The following is a 15,073-nucleotide window of genomic DNA, read 5'->3' on the forward strand; positions in this document are numbered from 1 at the left end:
CTCTCTGTTAGTCCATCTGTTTTCACCTAAATTTGCTTTCTTTCTCATTTTCTCTTTCCTTCCTCTCACTCGAGACATCGTCGCCTTTCACCATATTGGCCGTCTGGCTCTGAGTGTGATGAAACTCTGTGAAATAGCCCTTTACTGGCCACTCTACATTGTGATATGTTAAAAAAAAAACATGTCATAAATATATGAAGATGGGAGTGATTGCGTTATGAAAGTCATCTCTTTCTTCTAAAGTAACTTGACTTTCCTCAGGGCCTTTGTATCTCACCACTGATAAAATATGAAGCTTTTAAGAAAGAGAGTTGAGAGGATGCTTTATACATCCCATTAAAATCATGTTTAATTCCCTTTAAACTGGTCATAAATAGACTTTCCAGACTGTTGGAAATTACAGTTTTGCTACTGGACAGACAGTGAACTTAATTAATGATAAATGATGAGTAATGCACTCAGAACTGAAAGGGGGGCTGAGTGATTTGAGCTAAATATCTAGTTGCAGAATAATTTATCACCCCTTTAAGCTCATCAAAATATTGTTAAAGGGGCAGTTTGACGTTTTGGAAAATACATTTTGGGTATAATTCAGCTACCCAGCAGTTAGCTTAGCTTATCATTAAGAGTGGAAGCAAGGAGAGACAGCTAAGCTGTTGGTAGCCTGACTGTTCCCAGCCATAAAACAGTCTAACAGATCACCCCCACTAATGACTGATGAGACTTAAAAATGGATAATTGAAAGGTTTCCAGTATACAGTATATTTAATCTTAAAGGGGAACACCACCTAAATGAAGAATTTGAATACTTACATGGCCTGGGAAAACGCAATTAATACTTATGAACATGAGCTAATCTCTCTCAAAGCCAGAAACCAGAGAAGTAAGTCTCAAATGTGTGACGTCATCAAGTACAAAGTCTTTTTAATACCCAAATGAGCTTTATTGTATTCTAGAAAAACAGAACATGTACCCATATACTCAGATCATTTCCCTGGGTGCTCTTGTTTTCATCTATAACATCTTTCCCCATCAAATATGAGTTTTGGCACTCTAGTTTTTGGATTTGGGAAATAGTTGTTTATGTTTACTAATATATTTTACTGTCATAGACCATAGGAATAACATGCATGAATTTGGATATAGTTCCCCTATAATTTTTTTTATTTTAATTTAAATTTGTATTATATTTTTTACTATTTTATATGCATCTCAGCTCCTTAGGATAATAATTTAAATCTTTTTAAACAGCAATAAAAAAAAGGTCTGCATGTTGTAGCTTTCGGTAGTGCAAGTTGGTGGCACAATCACAAGTGACGTTTGGAGCTAATGCTGAACCATTACCTGTTTTAACCCTTTGAAACCTTGGCAGATTGGTTTGATTTCTTTCAAAAACATGGAAAAAAGGCAGTAGGCACTGAAAGAAGAAACAACCCCCCAAATAAGCTAGAAATTGGTAGAAAGTAAAAGAAATTTTCCTGAAAATTAGTTAAAAAAAAATAAAAAAATTCCCTAGTTTTTTTTTCTAGCTTTAGATTTTATCACATAACACTTTTTGGAAATCTCTTGTAACTACATTGTATGGGTCTGTGAATGCACTCTTACAATGGTCCAGAAATAGCATCTCTTCCCACACAGCTTTTACCTGCCAGACAGAACATGACCTCTCTCATCCAGGACACTGCCCCATTTTGTATTATGAACTAAAAAGTAAAAACTGTGGCCTTGTAAGAGAGATCAGTATGTGACCTTTCTCCTGCTCCTGTACCCATTATCCTCTCTGCTCCATCCAGCAGTATAATCCTAATCTCTTGGAAAATTAACGCCACATCGTAAATGGATGAAAGGAGAGATTTTCAGGTATCCTGAAGCGTCCCGTGCCATCTTACTTTGTGCTGGAAATGCTTCAGAGGGCCAATCTTTCACTGCAGCAGCTCAGTAGGTATCTGGAAGGATTTTGCAGCACTGTGGTTGTGAATTTCACAGAGCAGGTTTGAAAAGGTATAGTAGTGCCGCAGATTTGTGAGGACAATGTAGCTCAGAGGTAGAAGCGCTGTTATACAACTGAAAGAGAGTGACTGAGAGCTGGGGAGAGAGAGAAACTGTCTTTCACTGCTTCTCCCTCATATCACGTCAAATTGCGGTCATTTTTGTGCACCTTTTATCTCTGTCAGCCTGCAATATGGGCTTTATTTTGCAAAGGTATTCTGTTTCTCCCCTCACTCCTCCATTCCTCTGTCCATACCTGAACCCCTCTCCTCTTTTTCTCCCTCTCTTACTGTACATTATAACTCCCCATCAACCCCCCTCCCACCTTCCCTCAGTGCTGAAGCCTATCTTCCAACATTTATGAGTGGTTTTAGCTGCTCTCGTGGAGGAGGTGGTTGTTGTTTTGGCTTATTTTAGCTGCTCCAAATCCTCTCTGCTGTAGCGCTCCACACAGCCAAACCAGAAGGAAAAAATTCAGCAGCCACAGTCAGAGGAAGATAGGGAGGCTCAGTCCAAATAAGTTTAAGTGGTTCTGCGTAGCTTAATTCAGTCCAAACAGACTTCAGACTGAATATTTTATAAGAATCCCCAAACACATACCGTAAAAGTGCTGACATTTTGGGTGAATGTAGGCTGGCGATGCTTTCAGGGATGAGAAACAGACTGAGACACAGCATTAAAATGCAACACGATGTTCCTGTTTGATTGAAGCAAGACTTCTGAGGCAACTTTTAGAGCAGTATTGCCCAGTAGACTCCCACCACCCCCCAACAAGCTGTCATAACAGATAGTTGTGAAATATTTACAGTAATCCAAGATAAAGGAATATTGATCATTTAAGATTATTTAAATATTTGCTTTTCTTTGTCTCATATAGTTTACTTTTATGTAATCATTTTTATATAATTTTAAGGAAAAATATCTTTTTGCTTGCACAGGATAATTGAAACAGTGTAGTATTTTTACACCACTTACTGAAATGATGTGATTGGCCAAATCCTCCCACCTTAAAGCCTTAAAAAAATCTAAGAGGAGTTGCAGAAGTCTCTTAGACTACTTAAATTACAATATGCTGAGAGGTTATTATTGATTTTTTGCCCAATGCCAGAAAAAACTGCCTACCCCAGCTTTAATCAAGTTAATGCAGATTAAAACTATTATATAAAATTTTGCATTATTGAAAGGTTGAATGATCTTTCAATGCTAACAGCCCAGCTTTCTCTTAGATAGCATGCTGACTGGCATACCCATCTACAGTCTGTGCATAAGTGTGTTTAAAGTTGTGAAAGCGTGCAAACACCTCAAGTTGTAGTCAGTGTTTGCATGCTCATTTGTGTGTGTGATGCTGTGTGCAGTCACTTGGTTTTCCTGCAGTGCTTTTTATTTAGTTTCTCCATCTGAGCAAAGCTGGAGGATTTGGGTGTTATGCTGATGCAGACACAAATCTACAGACACTGTCAATGTGTTATTTTTACTGTTTGCCACCTTCATGAAGCGTCATATGACTCCTGTAAATGTAGTGGTGTTTCACAGCGTCTCCAAGGCAACACTGCTTAACAACTCCGGGGCCTCAGCTGTCTGTAAGCTTATATTCAGGGGCCCCTGGGTGACACTGGACCCAGCTATGATGTCATCACCAAAGGCACCTCCGGTAATGTGCCCAGTCGCATGTTACCAGGGGCCAAGCTGTTTTCCATGTTAGCGACAGACTCGCTGCTATCTTATTACTAGAGCGACCAGCTGTCCTCTAGGCAACAGACTGACTTGCCTGTAATTCTTAACTCTCTTATGTTTCACACAGTCCTCTGTGCAGCACCCAAAGTTAAGCTTTGACTCCTGTGACTCCAAATACGGGACGCATTACCTGATAAAACACAACGGTGTGCCTTCACTTACATGTAGATAACAGCCCTGAGCTTGCCTGCTTGATATGAAAAGTGTCCTTAGAAATACTTTGTTATAATTTGGCGCTCTATGAATTAATTTGACTTTACTTGAACCCTGAATGTCCATAGTGCAAAATTGTTGTTAAGCAAAAAAAAAAACATTCAGTCATCAGTCGGGTTCAAATGATTAATCTAATAATCAAACAAACTTTTGCTGATTCCAGCTTTTCAAATGTATGGATAACAAACAATTCGAATATATCACCTTGGGCTTAAGAAAATTGGGAATAGCATTTTGTTTTACTATTTTCTGAGTTTTTGTAGACATAGCAATTCATTTAGAAAATATTTGTTAGGGATGGGCATTTTAAGTAATGTTCATATTTGAGTACTGGTATTAAATTGTTACTGAGTACTTGAGAACTCACAAAAAATAAAAATTGAACGTAATAACAAGGTCTTAAATAAATGCCCAGGCAAAAATGCAGGTTAGGGTCAGCCTACCTTTCTGCACTGAATGGTTTTCAGAGATTATCTATGATACGCAGTTAAGTTTATTTTGTCCAAATATATCCAAACATCACTTTTATGCTTGGTAGGCCCTCAGCTTCAAATGTTAGATCAAGTGATGTCTGAAAGTTATCTCTGGCTGCACAGATCCGTAATTCTTGCTACTTGGACCCATGCAGATATTCATAGATAGCAGCTACATCACTGCGTCCCATTGAAAAAAATGTAAACTTTAATAAAGAGCAGGTTCAGTTTACATTTATTATAAATATGTTTTCTTTTACAAAGCAAAAAAAAACCACATCGAGTACTCTAGCGCTAGAGCACCCATGCCCATCCCTAATAATTGTCAGATTGGTTGGTACTGATAAAAATCTTTATTTGAAGCCAAGATACTTCTGTTGTAACATTTAGCTTATTTCAGGGGCAGTATAATTCAAAATGTTGTGAATACAAGAAAACAAGACAGTTTATATGTGTGTGTGTGTGTGTGTGTGTGTGTGTATTATGTTGTATGCATAATACAGTTAAATCTCAGATGCAGTTTGGTTTGAAGTGATTACAACAAACTTGGTATTGCGTAAGCGATGATAATAGACATGATGGACAGTGATAATGCCTTCCCCTGTGTGGGTTACAGACAGCTATGAGTATCTTAAAATTATAACTTGTCATATCTGATGCATAATCTCCCATCTGCAATATCTCAACACACTGCTGTCCTTCTGCTGCAGCAGTGTCTGTGTAATTTGTCAGGGGCTGTTACATGTCTGATCTCCACCGTAACCCGAGACCTCATTTACTTAGCAGATGGAAAATAGCCAGCCAGCGTGTGCACTCAGCGTGTACACAGTGTGCTTGCTTTGAATGTTTGTGTGTGTTTGAATCCTTTTACACAGTCTGCCGTCTCACTATACGCATGGCTTTTCTGTGTAAGGCGCAGTATAAGAGGTATCAAAGAATACACAACACTCATATCAAGGTCCCTGCAGTACAACCGCATTATTTCAACATTGACAAGGTAATGCTGTGTTACCGTGGCAACCAAGTGCTATAGACAGTGATAAAAAAAGGAAGAGAAGGCATAGGGAGGGAAGTTTGTGGTTCACATCAAATCCAATCATTTAACCCACATTATCTCTCTTTTCTCACACACACAACCTTTCTGCCTGACTCTCTGGCACTTAAGCGCTTACTCACACACAGGAAGTAACACACACACACATACAGCAGTTGAGGATAAGCAGGGTGTAGGGGTTTAGGCTGTACTCCTGCTGACAGTGTAATGAGGAGAGAAGAGGAGAGGAGAGACTGTGGGAGTCTTTCTCCAAAATCTTGGTTTTTTATATTTTATTTCCCAGCCCCTATGGGACTACATCCAATATTTCTGTCTTTCTCTTCTCTCTGTTTGCTCTTGCCTGTCTCCCATCCTCCATTTCTCTCCCACCTACTCTCTCTTTCTGTCTCCCCTGCCCATTTCTCCTATGATGAATTCTGTATTAGCAAGACAGAATCATAATTTTGACTTGGAGGGGTAAGTGGGTAAAATGTAGGCTGATCTGCCTCTCTAATTCATGCTATCTGTATCAATTTGTTGTGACACTCACGCACACTTGCTCAAAAGCACGACCCATAGGAGAGTATGACATGCAGTGACATTGTTTCTGAGGTAGTGGCTATTAATTAGTGGGAGTGACAGGTAAGATGAGGAGAGGGAGAGATAAAAGGAAAAGAACAAAGGGGAAAGAGGTGATGGAAAACAAATTATCAGTAGAGCAAAATTTGAGGCCAGTTTCAGCAAGTCTGCGGCCGTTGCACCATCTCTTTGATGGATGTAGCATTGCTTTCTACTGACCACTCAACTGGGCCTCAGTCCAAGGCTGAATACATTCAGAATTTGGAGAGAAATTCAAGGCTCTCTGATGTCACATCCGCATTAGTTTGACAAGAATAGAAAAGACTCTGCTTAAGATGTGTGACAAGTCATAATGTATGCCCACTCATTCCTCGGAATCGATGGATAGACGGATGATATTGATCCAAAGTGCACACATGCACACAAATGTGACAGTTGTCATGTTGTCGTTTTATTGTTTCCTGCACTTTTAGTTTATTATTGCGCTGTAAACATTTTGAATGATAGAGGTGAAGTAGTAGCTCTAATCCTAATATTAGACCTGGTTGTACAGTGCTTGAGATCTCTTATCTTGCTAATTGGATGCCCTTTTCAGAGGCTCGTGGAGTGTTCACAAAGACAAATCGAGCACATCTCTGATGGCTATGTTATCCAGGACCATTATCAGCCATTTTCTATGATTACTCTTTGAGTAAAGTGCAATTTTTGTTCAACTTTGGGCCTTGCTAGCTTATCAGCCTCATGCTGGATCCATACTGGACTGGCTTTGAGTGTAATGCTATATCAGTATTGCTGGGCAAGTGCTAAACTGGAGTGGTGCTGTTTGTGGTGCAGAGGATTATCCAGATTTATCCCTGCCAATGTCCTTTGAAAGTGGGCCAGTACCTTGTATTTGTGTGTTTCATCTGGCACAATTCTGTTGTACCTGCACCAAACTAAACTGTGGTCAAAAGAGAGGGGGAAATAAACCTGCTTGCAGACATGTGTGCACGTATGTTTCTTCATGCGTTCTGCCCAGCTGGAGCTGTGTCAAGGTCACCTCTGCATAGCAATCTTCTAAAACCTACATGACGCTCATAGCCAAGCTGGCGCAAAATCACCACAACAAACTATATGTTAAATCCTACATCACATAACAACATAAGACATAACCACTGCTGCTATAAGGAGGTCAGGGGTCAAGGCCACAGTGCTCTGATAGAAGGTTATATTTTCTGTTCGTAGAAAGATTAATGCTTAAAACTACTGCAGGGGAGAGGACAGAAATATTTTTTCGTGGTGAAAAATTACTGCCCGGTCAGCCGGTAAAAAATGTTGGCATTGTATGTTTCTGCAGACCATGGATGTTACATTTGTATGTATTATACGTATCTTATCAACATTTCTGAGATGGCGTAGTTTAGATTACATGAGATCAGATTCTCATCAGACCACAGTTGGAATCCATCAAACAACAAAAGCAGACGTTTTTAACGGCACCACAGGAAATTTCCAGCCATGTTTTTTTTCAACTGTGCTTTTTCAACAAAGTTTGGTTGTTTTAACATGTCAGGATATTTCCAGCCATATTTTTCTGACAAATGAAAACAAAGTTTCAACATATCCACTACATATGAAACTTACAAATTAAAAATATGAATTGTAAAAATGTAACATATTAGTGGTTTGCAGAGATGTACAATGTCAACATGGTTTGAAGATTAAAATTTAAGATGTTTAAATTGTCACTTACTGGTGAACCCTTGTTGTTTAAATTAATGTAAGTACCTGTGATCCTTACCTCTCAAATTAACTTTCAATTACATTAAAATGGCTATTGATTACATACTTGAATTTGCCAGATGCTTTGGATAGGTTGCCAACAACCTGCCACTCCAGTTTCTATTTAACCCCGAGTCTCATGTAACACTAAGGGATCAGGCTCCACTCCAGACCTAATGCTACACTAACACACACACACATTAACACACTTTGTCACACTGCTGTGGCTTCATGCCAGACCCAACATCCCAGCAGGCTTGAAAAGTGCCACCAGCCACTAGCCCCCCCCAGCAATGACTTTGGTTTGTTGGTACTTTCTCACAATTAAAATACGGCTTTTAAGAGTTCAAATTAAAATTCATAGACAGAGAATGTATATCTGATAAATTTACCAGGCAGATAGCTGCTGCAGACAGACAAGAACTTTTTGACTTTGTAGCTCTGTGGCTTTACTCCAAACCTTATGCTACTCCCTTAGTCACTGCAGTGCGCTGTAATACAGGTCTACTCTAAGCATAATGCTACAACCGAAGTGGCTGTATTATGGCTCCATGCCAAACCAAAAGTTTTGACCTCAGTCAGTGTTTAGGTCTCCGTTCAAAGCCAAATCCTCCCTCCTGTCACCCTCTCTCTCTGTCTGTCACTTTCTCTGTCACTCTTTAGATTATGTGGTCAGTTAATCTGCCGGCTTTGTTTGGGACTCCAACAAGGTTTCATAAACACATTCGCACACTGTATTATCAGATAAGTGTGTGTTTATGTGTGAATAGGAATGAATTCATAGTGGCTTGTGTGCAAATGTGTGTGTGTTGTGTCAGATGAGACAGTCTGCTGGGATCGTGGAGGCCCGGAGGCACCATATGGTCTCTGTGTCGCTCATAGACCTCTCTGTTCTCCTCTCTCGCCTCTCCTCCTTCATCCTTTCTTTCCCTCTCTTTCACTTCGCCTCTTTGATCTCGCATCTCTCCTCCTCCGCCTCTCCACTCCCCACTGTTTTCCATCTTTTTTTCTCGCTTCCTCTGTCTCATTCTTTCTGTCACTCACATATTCTCGCCCTCTATTTGCACTTTCATTAATGCTCTTATTGTTTTTTTTCTGAGGTGTTAATGTCACTTTTAAGCTCTTTTAAGCCTGTAGTCTTTTTCTCTTTGCAGTGTCTGATTTTTTAAGTAGCACTTTGTATTTTCACAACCTACCAGACCAGAAGTTGTTATCATTAGTGGCAAAGAATCACTGTCATGCAAGTTGCTGAAAATTAATTGTAAGTTAAAGTTAAGAAGAAAGAAATTATGCAAACAACTGCAATGAAAATGCATTTATTAAATTATTTAGCACAAAAAACAATTTACCCTGAGCCACAACCCTCGAAAACACCCATAAAGCATCCTCCACAACCCGTCAGAAATGTAATATCACTTTCTGTCTCATGTAGGTTGCAGCATTTCATCATACTTTTAGAGCCATTAGTTGAAAATATGGCCAACGCTGGCTGACACTGAAGGATACTAACACTTCTTCTTCTATTATTCTTGTTGCTCTGTTTTTATGTCACTCAGCTTTAGCCCTGCTGATGAAAGAACACCTTTGATTTCTGTAACACATCAAAAAGTTGCACAATATTACCAAAAAGCTGCATCTTTTGTGTCCTCTCTGTCTCTCGGATCCCATTTCTAAATGAACTTCTCAGCATTAGAATAAAAGCACATCCTTGATGATTTGAACTCTGCGGTTTTTTGTACTGTACTGTACTGTACTGATCTGACGTATTCTTTGGCACTGATTTGAGGGGATGCCACCCCTTTCTGTTCTTATTGTGCGCATCTTCCAGTGATTCAGTGTGTGTTTGTGTGTGTGGCTGCTTGTGAGGACCTTGAAGAGTAATATCAGAGATCAGAGAGCTTCCAAGCTTTGTGAGAAAAAATACAGAGAGAGACAGTGGAAAAGCAAAGAAGAGAGGCAGAGAAAACACCTGTTAAAATAAAAAATGCTTGGCAGTATTGATCATGCACATTTTGTGTCAAAAAAGAATATTGAATTTAACTGAATGACTGTTCTGGCAGTATCGTGCTACATTCATGCCAAGAACGTAATTGCATGGAAGAGACGGAACATTTTTTGATGACTAAAGGAGAACATTTTTGATTCCTGTTCCTAAAAGGCTTTAGCAATACTGTTAATGCAATATTTATGTTGATAAAGCTTAATGAAAAGCACTAAGAGAAGGGAAACTGAGAAGGCTAATGCAGTTAAGTTGAACTGAATTTAATGCAGAAATGGATGGAGGGATGGAGAAAAGGTAGAGGACAGGTGGGGAGAAAGGAAGTGGTGGGATAGAGATGGAGGGCCCAGAGGGAGGTATATCTATCGACTCGGAGGTGCTGTGTGGGTGTGCGGAGGGTCTGACAGATAGTGTTGCCCTGTTATTTAGTGTCTTCGGTGTTACACAGCAGTTTGTGGGGGCGTTTTTTGCCAGACCCCTCTGGAACAGTAATACCTCTCCAACAGGAAGACAAAGATCCCTGCGTTCATGGTTTCTTTTTTCTTTTCTTTTGTAAAGCCATTTATTTTCCTGCAGAGATCGCTGCATGTGTGCACACTTGTGTCACACATTAGATGTGTAACAAGAGCGAGAGAATGCAGAAAAAGAGCTTTCATGTTTGCCTATTAGCTGAGGAACTGTCGGGAATCTCTCAAAGAGCAGGATCCATCCACTTTACTGTCTAATCCACCACACACACACACACACAAATGCACAGAGCTGTCGTATCTGTTGCTATGCCACCCGACTTCTGACGGATTTTTGTTTTGACTGCGTGTACCCATGGTATAAGACGGGGAAAGTGAGAGAGATTGTGGGGAGAGAGAGGGGGAAAATAAGAGGATAAGGGAAGAAGAGACGGGCAAAAAGGGGAGGTAAGAGAAACATGAAGGAGAAGAGGAGCATGTGAGAGGTAGAGAAAGGAAAGGAAACAAGGTGAAATGGATAGAAAAAGAACAGAAAGGCATACAAATAACCTGCAGGTCTCTCCCCCATCATTCTCCCCCCACATTGTTTTGTTTCCACAGACTGCTGGCTGCATTAATACATACAGTAACGTGGCATTTCACTGGAGGATTTGGCACATGGCCACAGCAAGCACAATGCCCTAACCCTTTGTGTGCGTGTGTGTGTGTGTGTGTGTGTTTGTGCGTGCGCGCGTGCGCGCACATGTGTGTGTGTGTGGGCATGCTAACATTAGCAGCTGTCAAAACAGACAGCGTTCCTCTTTTCATGTGAAGTTAGGAGTACAATAGATGGGAGTAAAAAAGAGCAGCAGCTGAGGTGGAACAGAGAACAGTTTCTTCCTTCCTATTTTGACTGTTTTTCTCATTTGCTTTTGTCAACTCACCTGGTCTGGCCAGGTGATGGGTGGTGGAACCGGGTGGGGGCAGGCCGATGCCCCAGGGGGTGGGTGTGGGGGGGCATGACACAATAATGTGCAGCCTTCCTCTGTCGGAGGGGCGGGGCTATGGAGGCGTCAAGCCGCCATGCCTGCAGCCTCCACGAGGGTGGTGACGGCAAAAAGCTGCACCAGAACACCTGGAAGAGAGGAAACGAAGAGTGAGACACAGACCGACAGTCTACAGATAGGTAGGTAGGAAGGTAGGGAGGTAGTTAGGAAGGTGGGTAGGGCGGAGGGACAGAAGGAAGAAAGAAAGAAGATAGGTAGGTATTAGTCAAGTAGGAGGGAAGCTAGGTAGGGCAAAATGTAGGTAGGTAGGTAAAAAGTTGTTAAGTAGGTAGGTAGGAGGGAGGTAGGGAAGGAAGAAAGATGGAAGGAAGCTCGGTAGATAATTTAGGTAGATAAGTAGGCAGGAAGGAAGATAGGTAGGTAGGTATGTAGGTAGATAGGTAGGAAGGAAGGTATGTACCTGGTAGGTAGATTGAAAGTTAAAAGCATGAATGAAACTTAGCAATTTTCACCCATTTGCACCCTCAGACTTTTGCAAATCCAAATTCTGAGACAATATCACATCAAGATGCCACACGGCTGCACTAACTAATGTGCACATACACACCCCAGCATATGCCAGCAGCAGCAGAGGGCTAAAGCAGCAGGACGCTGTATGTGTGCACGCTCCATATTTGCAAGAAAGCTTCCTTGCATACATTAAAAGTGTATTTCTGTTTGCACCTTTGCTGCCTCGTGTGCACATGCATGTGTGCGTATGCGCAAGCATCCCAAACATCCCCCCAGTATCTCATAGGCATAAATAATGGATGTGTGCGTCTTTGGCAGTTTACACAATCAGTTTGCTTTCCCACAGACAGACCCCCTACCGCTGCTGTCTGGCACAGAGACTGACAGAGAGAGAGAGACAAAGCAAGAGTGACATGGGGGAGGAAGAGAGAGGGAGAGAAAAGGTGGAGAGATACAGGCGTGAACTTGGAAATACAGAGACATATGGATGGAACAGAAACAGAACATAGAGTGAAAAGTAAGAGGAGGAATTAATAGGAAGAGTTTGTGTGATACTGCCAAACTACCCTTGGCCAAGGCAGGAGAAAGCTGACACTCTTTGAACCCTTTGCTGAATAACTAAAGGTAACATAGCAGCAATAAACCTGAACTCCTGCGTAAACAGCAACAAATATGTTACCTTGAGAGTACATCCAGGTCCTGAAATGTTTTAGGGATAACAGTGTACAGCTGATTCTATAAATTATATTGCCTCTTAAATCTCTGAGATTATTGATGTGGTCCTGTCAGCAAATCTGTTTAAAATCAACTCATTAAAATAAACTTTACAAGACTATCCACGTCAGACTATTAACAATTTGAAACCTGAGCAAATTGGCTTGATTTCCCTCAAAAACAGGTTAAGAAGGCAATGAGCAAGAAATGGAGAAATGACCTTAAAAATTGCACACAAAAAAGTAAAAAAAAAAATATTAGAAATTTAAACATATGCAAAAAAGAAAAGACCTGGACAAAGTGCGTAAAAAAATATAATAATTATGTAACATAACTTGAAATATGTAATTAACATAATTATAGTTTTTCTTTAGCTTTTTCCCCTTAGACATTTTTCACTTTTAAAAGATTATTTTCTATATATGCTGCTAATTTCTTACGGTTTGTGGAACATTTCTTGCCTTTTTTTTTTCCATGTTTTTGAACAAAATTAGACCCTTTTTGCCTCTGATTGACGCTTGACTCTTGTCTTGGAAAGTTGTGCTAAAGAAAGAGAAAGCAGTGTTACTATTGTATATGATATAGTAAGTTTTACAGTTAAAATGTTTTTCATGTGTTGAAATCATTCTGTTTTCTGTAGTAATATGTTGGCTTATTAATGATTAGTTTGTGTGATAAATGGACTTTTCCCTTAATAAAAAAAAAAGATGAAAAAAGACTGACCCAGCCCAATTACAGCAACATAATGAAACATTTCCCCCATGCTTTGAAAAAGATGAGTGTTCTTGCCACTGTTGAGTCATTACAATGAAAATAGGTTTGACGAGTGGGGAAATTACCATGGGAGAAAGCTCGTCGGAACCCTCAGTACCACGTGACTGATGCACGCCGTTGACTCACGCCCCCTGGGCCGATCAGTGTAATTTTGAAAATGCTGGAGTGCTGCTGCGAGATGCGTCTTTTCCTAAAGTATCATCAAAACCCAATCAGCAGTGTGTGAAATACTGCGCTAATCAGATTAGTCTGTTGTTCAATGGTTAGCTCGTTTGTGGTGGTGGTGGTGGTGGTGGTGGTGGGGGGGGGGCTCAGAAACTCAACATGGCTGATTTTGCCAAAAAGTTAAATGGAGGTGAATTTTTGGTGTTTACACTCATTTGTGAGTGCATGTGCAGTAATTATGTAAATTAGCACCTGCAGCACCTTCAATAGGCGCATTATGGAAAAATGATCTAAAGTAGTGGGAGGATAAAGTGGATATGTGGAGAAAAAAGGAAGAGGGAAACATGATAGATGGATCTGAAGAGAGACAGGTCACTTCCAAAAGTAACACCTATAAATCTTGAGGGTGCCGGGGAGTTATTTACAACTTGTTATATATAAGTCAGTGGAAATGCGAGGAGAGGATGACAATGCGGAAAGGAGGTATAGAAAGGAGACATTGGCTAAAGGATACAAAGAAGATATAGGTGAGGCAGGAAAGAAGAGGAGGGAAGGTAAAAATGTTTTCTATGGGTAAACAGGGAGGACATTAAAATTCTCCTCCACAACCTCTCCAGTGTTTTGTTGTGTGTTGAGTGTGGCATTGTGTACGTGTGCCCCAGTGGTGCTATTTGTGTTATCATTATTGCTATTAGTACCTGCCACACACTGAACAAAATATAAAGCACTTGTCTAATCTCTCAGCTCTCCCCCCTCTCTCTTTATATTCCCTCTGCATATTACGCTTCCTCTTTTCCTCTCCATCATCTCTTCCTCCGCCTTTCTATCTTTCTTTATGACCTTCATCTTTCAATATTCACTATTCCCTTCCCTGCTTCCCCTCTCTGCCGTTCCATCTCTCCCTCTCTGGCTCCTCTCCTCTCCTTGACAAAGGAACAGAGGCGTGTACCGAGGATATTCGGCAGATGGATTTCCTGCGTGTGATTAAAGTCACATTAGTCGTGGCCTGCTGGGAAATTTGTGTTGTTCTTTTTAAATGAGCACATGAGCTTCATTTGAAGAATTCAGAAGCACAGATTAGAAATGAAAGGAACTTAAGAGGAATTTGGGAAGATTCCCCTCTCTGCTACAGATTTCTTGCTGTACATGTTCCCCTTTTACATTTTTCACAGTGGTGTAAATTCATTTCAAGACTCAAATAGTGTTGCTGTGGATCCTTTCTTTCTCTAAAACCACAGACTAAAGAAGTGGACGTAGCCACCCTGAGGTTGTCCAATATATTCTCACTCCTAACTCATCAGTAGTGGCCCTACACATCAAACTATGACCCTCTAGGTAACCCTCCTTCATCAGTTTTAGACCCTCAGGGACGGTACTCATTACAGGCATTGTTTCTTTTGAAAATGAACTTCTGTTTTCCAGGAAATGGACAGTTTCTGCTCCTCACAATAAACTTTGAACATTAGTAAAAAACTTAAACTAAGGTTACATAGTTAGGTTTAGAAGACAGCTCACCCAATGCAGTCTTTCTCGCTCTTTATAGTATGGTCTTAACTCAGAGTGTAAAAAAATTCTGCTACCTGGTGCATCTCATACTGTCACCAAAGAGTGCCTCAGTGCATCAGTATCTGACACAGAGGGCGACTGAGCAAGGGTCGGTATTTGATACACTGCTT

General features: G+C 40.5%; 2 protein-coding genes across 2 annotated transcripts in view; one reads left to right on the forward strand and one right to left on the reverse strand.

Annotated features, from left to right (window-relative positions):
- Positions 1–15,073, forward strand: part of cacna2d4a (calcium voltage-gated channel auxiliary subunit alpha2delta 4a) — a 112,906-nt gene that overhangs the window by 48,336 nt on the left and 49,497 nt on the right. The gene's annotated exons all lie outside the window — the stretch shown is intronic.
- The window catches only part of lrtm2a (leucine rich repeat transmembrane protein 2a), a 34,035-nt gene that overhangs the window by 12,339 nt on the left and 6,623 nt on the right, over positions 1–15,073 (reverse strand). The window contains exon 2 of the mRNA XM_042511120.2: positions 11,172–11,362. The gene's annotated coding sequence lies outside the window, so the exon portion shown is untranslated. The remainder of the gene's footprint in view (positions 1–11,171; positions 11,363–15,073) is intronic.

Source organism: Plectropomus leopardus, chromosome 22 (genome assembly GCF_026936395.1).
Source record: "Plectropomus leopardus strain MGB_pleo_1.0 chromosome 22, ASM2693639v1, whole genome shotgun sequence".
Taxonomy (NCBI): Eukaryota; Metazoa; Chordata; class Actinopteri; order Perciformes; family Serranidae; genus Plectropomus; species Plectropomus leopardus.